Consider the following 6000-nt stretch of genomic DNA (forward strand, 5'->3'; position numbering starts at 1 on the left):
CCCAGTTCCCTCGACCTTTCCTCATAGGAAAGGTGTTCCAGCCATCTGATCAGTGGCCCTCCTCTGGACCCGCTCCAAGAGCTCCATGTCCTTTCTGTACTGGGTGCCCCAGGCCTGGATGCAGTACTCCAGATGGGGCCTCGTAAGAGCCAAGTAGAGGGAGACAATCACCTCCTTCTCCCTGCTGGCCACTCCTTTTTTAATGCAGCCCAGAACACAGTTGGCCTTCCAGGCTGCAGGCGCACACTGCTGGCTCATGTCCAGCTTCTCATCCACCAGGACCCCAAAGTCCTTCTCTGCAGGGCTGCTCTCAAGGAGATCTTCTCCCAGTCTGTATAAATATCTGGGATTGCCCCATCCAAAGTGCAGCACCTTGCACTTGGCCTTATTGAACCTCATTAGGTTCTAATTAGGTTCTCAGGGGCCAAAACAAAAATACATAACAAAATATACATAATAATGTTGCATACGGTTTTTAAGAAAGACTGAATTAACTTCAAGTTGAAATATTGAATACCTTCCAGTGAGGCATTATATAATATAGCGAAGAACTTATTGTTTATATACTACATATTTTAAAAATTATTATCATTATTAAGAAGAGTTGGCATAGAAAAACTTGTTTATCTCCTCTCCTTAACCAATAATAATGCTGAAAAATATTTCTGGACAAAGAAATTTTGAAGAATGGGACCATTCAGTAATTCACTTAATTTTGTAAATGGAAGCAGCAACAGAGATGGGAATAGTTGTTTAGTTTTTGTCTGTTTTGTGTATAAAATCCAAGTAGTCCTAAACATGATAGTTAATAAGAAAGTTAATGTTCCACCCACACCAGTAATATCATACCTTCATATATTCAGAAAGGGCATGATTTACCAAAGAGAGTTTTGAGAGTAGTCTGACAGGTTTTAATATTTATTGTAATTACACTTGCATGTCTTTTTAAAGGATAAGTCTCCAGCACTTAGCTGTCTGGACTTGTTAAGGGTAAAATGGATGATAGGTAATAAATTTTAAAATCCTCTATAAATTCTTTGAATGACTTTCCTACGCATAACGATGTCATATCTAATGACTTAAAAGACCCGATACACCAGGGCTACAAACATATATGTGATTTCAGGAAAGATGCTTACTGAGAGGTTAAAAAGTCTTTTTTTCTGGCCAGGATTCTGGAGACATGTTAAATCTATTCCATCATCCAGTATTTTATATATTTAAATCTAGGCTCTCGTTATCATATTTCTCTGATAGAGTGTTCTTGTTTAGGGAGTGAAAAGGGAAGAAAATGTTTCTGCAGCCACTACTTTGGATCCACTGCTGCAGGACATTAGTCTTACATTTAATGAAAAAACTTGAACATTCTTTGAGGCACTGGATTCCAGAAGAAGTCATAATGGAAGCTATTTTCTACATCTTGTCAAAAATAGGTAAGAAAGGAGAAACAACTACACTGAAAATTAACATTCTGTAATTTAATACTAGGTTTTCCTAAATTCCAGAAGATAATATGAATCAAATCCCATGAAATTGTAAGGTGCCAGGTAGAACTGATTAAGAAATTATGCTGATTGAGAACATGCTAGTAGATATAACAGAAAAAAAAAAAAAAAAAAGTAGAAGGAGAAGAAGAAAAAAAACAACAATAAATCAAAGTTTGAGCATCAGTACAACATAATAGCAATAGCTCATTTTGACATCTTGACTGAGTTTGTTTTTGACTAAGATTACCATTACTTTTTCCCCTTACACCCAATTTAATCCATGATGTCAAGTCACACATTTTCATCTTGTCCAGTATGGGTGACTTCTGCCTCAGCTCTGGTTGCCACCACATTGCTTGTTTCTCTCTTGCACAATGGCTCCTACATTCTTTTTTTTCAGTGATTTTCTCTCTCTGATGGCAAGGTAAACATGCAAATTATCATTACTACCAGATACTTATTAAATACTGCAGTTATGATACTTGAATAAATAGATGTGCAGGCTCCTGTTTTGGGGGTTGTTTGTTTGTTTGTTTGTTTGTTTTTAATCAAAAATGCAAAATGCTTTCTCCTTCTCACAAAATATTTCATCAGCTAATGTTTTGTAAGTGGTCATTTGTTGTTCCTTACAATTTCTAGCTGAGTATGTAACAGGTTCTCCTACTTCAAAGTTTAAAAGCAAAGCCCCTAGGCTGGAGATCTTCCTCAGCTTTTTCAGAGAGCTGAACCATGGATAAAGATTTAAGCTGTTGGCAATTCCACATGTTCATTAAGGTCAGTTATTCCACAAGGGAAAAAAAAATTCAAAGGGAATTGCTGTCAGACAAACCATTTCTCCTCTGCTCAGATAACCAACAAAGAAAACCACCAGCTCGAAATGTTCTTTAAACAGACAACTTGGCTCCAGTTTTGTAGATACATTAAGCAATTTCAAATGCTTCTTGTGGAAGTGTCTCATGACCTCCCTCAGTTTTTAATTATAGTCTATATATAAAAAAAAAAAAAAAATCAATGGAAGGCAAAAAGCGGTAAGAACACCCACCTAGTACTTGGCTTTGCCCAAAACCATATATCAGAATCTAATCCTACTGTAGATGAGCATAAACTTGCTAAGAAATCTTTTTGTCTATTAAATTATTTATTTTCCTTCTCAATTCTATACATGATTGGATACAGGATTGCATTTTTTCCACAGTAATTCTAAAGTTTGTATATAACCATCTTAGTTCAGGAATTATGGGTTAAAGGAATGCTCAGTACTTGCATTTTTGTCCTATTTTAATTTGAAGAACTCTACTGACTTCTACACAGATACTGCTCATTCATCCTGAAATCAGAGAAAATTGTGTGACTGAAGTTTATCACTATTCATAGAAGAAGCACCATAAATAATCTATCAGAGCTCTGAGCAACATGAAGATAGGTTGGGAGTCTACTATAAACATGAAGAGATCATTTAAGAGAGGAAGAACCTGCATGTACTCCTATTTTTTTTTCATACTAAACAAAAAGAAGCATATAAGTCTGTTGTTTTCTGTTTTCTTTCATAGTAGTATGAGACTCCATTTGCACATAGATTATTAAAGCTGTTAAGCAAGACTGACAATTTAATATACTTTATAACCATTAGTTATACCAATGTCATTATGAAAATACTATATCTTTATTAATCATTCTTATTCCTCTCACTCATGTTTTTGAGTCTTGGATGGGCAAATACAGGTAAAAAACCTTCTACTTGCATCAAATTTGATCAACAGTAGAATAGACCTATTTCTCACTGCCCAGAATGAGACAGAAGACAAATGAATTAATTGCTTTCATAAACTTGTCTCTGTACTTCTGGATTCTACCTTAGGAGTGACAAAAAGCAACCACCTGTGCACTTGCTATCTCCAGCTGCCTAAAAATGCCTGAGAAACAGTGTAACATGTACCAATCATACAAAAGTACCTGGAATGTAATACAGAACATGTAACTCAACAATCAATTTCCATCAATCTCCATAATGTTAGGAATAACATGCAGTTGATTTTCCACAAGTATTTTAATTCATTAACAATATTTACTCCAGGTTAAATCCAAAACATATGACCCAATATCAACAGCTTCAAATCATGATCCATATCTGTGGCATGCAGGATTATTTCCCCAGATTTACGGCTAGTACCCTGATTGGATTGTTACTGTCCTAAGATTTTGCAATGAAATCAGATACTACTGCAATCCTAAAGGCCTACATCAGTTTCCATCTTGACTATTAGTGTTCCATCCTGACCATAAATTCTTTATCTGTAAACATGTATGCAGTGGATACCTTTCCTCTCATTCATGGGAAATGTCATCTAAAGCTATGAAAACTGCAGATTAAAGGCTTCTGCTGTGTTGGTTGCAATGATCTTATATTTAGAAGGCTGGGTTTTCTTCAGTGAAACATGCATTTGTGGAAGTGTCACCAAGCTCACTTGCATTTGCATTGCAGTTCCCAAAGCTAATTACAACTATTTTTATTGCCTAACTTTTCCTTACCATTAACATCAATGTAATTGAATATATTATGCTAGTCCTGGATTAATAAAGGAAGTCTGCAATTTCCTATTTACATACCATGCTCTATTATATTTAGGAGCTAATCTGTTTTGTATATTGTAATCCATAATTTGAAATAAAAGACTTTGGCGTTTCTACTGCCTAAACTGTCCGTGCCACAAGATCAACAAGCAAAACTCCTCTGCCCTTTCTCCACACGAGCATTTCACTTCAGCTTTGCCATCAAAGGAAGTCCAGAGCGGCCTAAGGGGGAGCAAGAAACAGCTTTGCGCCTTGTCCCAACAGCTGTTCCGCCCCCCACCAGGCCGAGGCTGCACCCGGAATTACCTGGTGGTGGCTGAGGGGGAAGCTGTCCGTGGAGGGGCGGCCAGAAGTGGGAGATCTCCGGGCCGCGCAGGCAGGGCAGGGGTGGCCCGGCTCCTCCCCGCAGCACTCAGCCCCGGTTCGCCTCTCCGCGGCTCCTTGCTCCCTCTGGCCGCTCCCGGACACTGCTCCGGGCAGAATGCGAGCTTGCGTGGCAGGCAGGTCTTGGGGAGTCCCCTCCCCGGAAGGAGCATCGCACTTTCTGCTCACCCAGCGCAGTAAGTCTCCCTCGGAGGGGTCAAGGGACATCGCTCCCCCCCGCCCCCTTTTTTTTTTCCCCTTGTCATCTCTTCTAAGAGAAATGCCACTCCTGAGTCCCGCGCCCACTATTTCACTGCCAGCATCCTCCTCCTTCTGCCAAGAAGGGTTTCCCCTTCTTCCCCGAGCCTGAGCGCTGCTGGCAGCCTCCCGTGGCGCCGGCAAGGGAGCAGCGGGGTGCTCCCGACCCCAGCCCTGGCTCTTACCTGGGCATCGCCGCAGCAAAGCCCTAGATGCGGTCCGGAGAGCGCCTGGGGGCGTGCTGCCGGCCAAGTTAATCAGGGAAGGGCGGCGGGCAGATCTTGCTGAAATTAAAGTGACCTCTGGGTCCGCAGTCAGCAGTTCACCCAGTCCAGGCAGAGCAAGTTTACTTGTTCTGATAAGAAAAAAAAATAAAGGAAAAAGAAAAAGAAAAAAAAAAAAAGCGGGTGTAACAGGCGAGCGAGAGGAAGGCATCCGCTCCTATGGGCTTCTGGCGGTGCAATTATTACAGCTGAAGGGAGGAGTTAGTTTAATTACAGGCCGTGCTCCCAGGAAATGTGCGCTCGTGGACGCACGCACAGGCGGGGGCGGAAAGTTGCCGCGCTCCGGTGGGTGGCGGCGCCGCTTCAGCACCGCGGACAGCAGCGGGACAACCCGGCGTGCCCCGGCAATACGTCTGTACGGCTGGTGGCCGCGGACGTTGGCCTGTGATTCCTCCCTGTGATTTACCGAGTGAGTTCTCCAGCCGTCGTCAGCTGAAAGTAGGTATCAGGTTATGGCCGCTCAAAGAGTCACTAAAATCCCGGCAATGCACACACGTTATATGTCATTGCACAGATGTTGACTAGTCAGTGATTTCACAACCTGTCTGGTGAATTTTGTTAAGCTGATTCCACCACTAGGTAACCTGGGACAGGAGCTACAGATCCACACAGAGGTCAGATTCATACAAAACTTTGCATCTGAGTGTATCTAACCTGTAATGTCACCTTCCTTCTCATTTCCCTTGCTCCATAGGTACAAGTGTCTCAGTGGTACCTTATATGATTTGTATGTCAACTCTGGAAGCTTTTATGGATCTCACTCAAACACTGAAGTATGATTTGATGTCCTTGAAATCTAGAAAACTCCTGTTTAGATTTTAAGACTTCAACAAAAAGAAGCACAGTTTTATGAGGAGCAGTCAGTAAGGAGCATGAATACCAGCCCCTTTGTATTAACGGAGATGAGTATTAAAGAAGTTGGATAAGAATTGACACTTAAAGGTCTCCCAAGTCAAAGGGAGAGATAGCAGTTTCTGTAAATCTCAGAGAGAGAAAAACAATCCAGAAATGAAATACTTATCATTTTCTCCAATATT

General features: G+C 41.0%; 1 protein-coding gene across 1 annotated transcript in view; it reads right to left on the reverse strand.

The window, feature by feature from the left end:
* Positions 1-5031, reverse strand: part of ROBO2 (roundabout guidance receptor 2) — a 1058225-nt gene extending 1053194 nt beyond the window's left edge. Inside the window, exon 1 of the mRNA XM_090121115.1 lies at positions 4865-5031. The gene's annotated coding sequence lies outside the window, so the exon portion shown is untranslated. The remainder of the gene's footprint in view (positions 1-4864) is intronic.
* Between the last annotated feature and the right edge of the window lie 969 nt (positions 5032-6000).

Source organism: Phasianus colchicus, chromosome 1 (assembly GCF_987193195.1).
Source record: "Phasianus colchicus chromosome 1, bPhaCol1.hap1.1, whole genome shotgun sequence".
NCBI lineage: Eukaryota > Metazoa > Chordata > Aves > Galliformes > Phasianidae > Phasianus > Phasianus colchicus.